The sequence below is a fragment of the Hipposideros armiger genome, unplaced genomic scaffold, assembly GCF_001890085.2.
Source record: "Hipposideros armiger isolate ML-2016 unplaced genomic scaffold, ASM189008v1 scaffold_1256, whole genome shotgun sequence".
Taxonomy (NCBI): Eukaryota; Metazoa; Chordata; class Mammalia; order Chiroptera; family Hipposideridae; genus Hipposideros; species Hipposideros armiger.
This window is the reverse complement of record NW_017732606.1, coordinates 214,053-215,325: the sequence shown is the minus strand read 5'-3', so window position 1 is coordinate 215,325 and position 1,273 is coordinate 214,053.

Here is a 1,273-nt window from a genome sequence, read left to right as displayed (position 1 = left end):
CATAAAATGGAAAAGGCTGATAATTTTACAAAGTCACAATTAAATTTCCAATTAAGCTATACTTGTCAAAATCTTTCTGAAATTGTAATATAACATCAGAATGTTTAATAATAACTGCTTGGACAGAAACAAAAATTAATAGACAAAACAATAATGGAAAACCCTAGTATACCTTTTAATATTTAATAGGGCAAATATATAGAAGCCAAGAAAACTTACAGGGTCTGAATAAAGTCATATGACTGCTGTTTCTATAACTTTCCAGTCTTTGTGATGTTAACAGCCTTTGATGCACAATGTCCAGATCCCTTAACTCACTGGGGTTTGCAAAATGGGGATAACCTACATCCACCTGTTCTAATTGATACATCAGCTGAAATGATTCCATCAAGAGACATTTCTCCTTCTACTTATTTACCACTGACAAGGCTCAGAGAAGGAAGGCACAAGATCAGATTCTCTTTTGAACTTTAACGGACCCTTTGTTTCCGTCACTCATTTGAAAACCATTCTAGTCAGGACCACCATGAAGGAACCTCTTGCCACATCCATGAGTCAGTTCTCCCACCTTATATGATTGGACCCTGTGACAGCATTTCCCATGGGTCCTCATCTCAATCTTCTCTTCTGAGGCATCACATTCCCCAACCATTCTTTCCATGTCATCGAACACCTTTCCCCGTCTCCCTTGCAGACTTCCTTTTCTCATTGTCACCTTCCAGTATTAGAAGGGCCCAAGCCCCCAGATTTATCTCTGTACCCCCAGCGTTGCCCCAGAATTCCAGAGCAGTCCATCCTTTGGACTTCATGCCAGCCCCATCAGGCTTTACATGATCCCCTCTGCTTCCCCAATCCTGCACCCCTCACTTCCCATCTCGGCCAGAAACACCACAGTCTGCTGGGGCTCACCCTCAACTCCCCTCTCTCCTGCATCCCCAGTTTCAAAACCTGCCCCTCACCTGATCACATCTTACCTTCAGAGGTGCGTGTGCTTTCTTTCTTTAGCCCAGTCCTGAATTTCTGCTTTAGCAAATATAAGGTAGAAAGTTAGGCTTATCACATTAATGGCTGCCATCAGGAAGAAGATTTTAGACCAGGAAGACTCTGGATCCTGGGGGATTAAAGTGCAAAGTAATTACAAAGTACTGGACTCATTGAGGTGTTTGTCACATTTAAAATGTAGTATCAATAGAATGGGCAAGTCCCCGGGTCCGGATGTTCCTTACCCGGTTAAGGATGATTCCAGCTAGCGTGGAAGAGGTCAGTCCTCCTG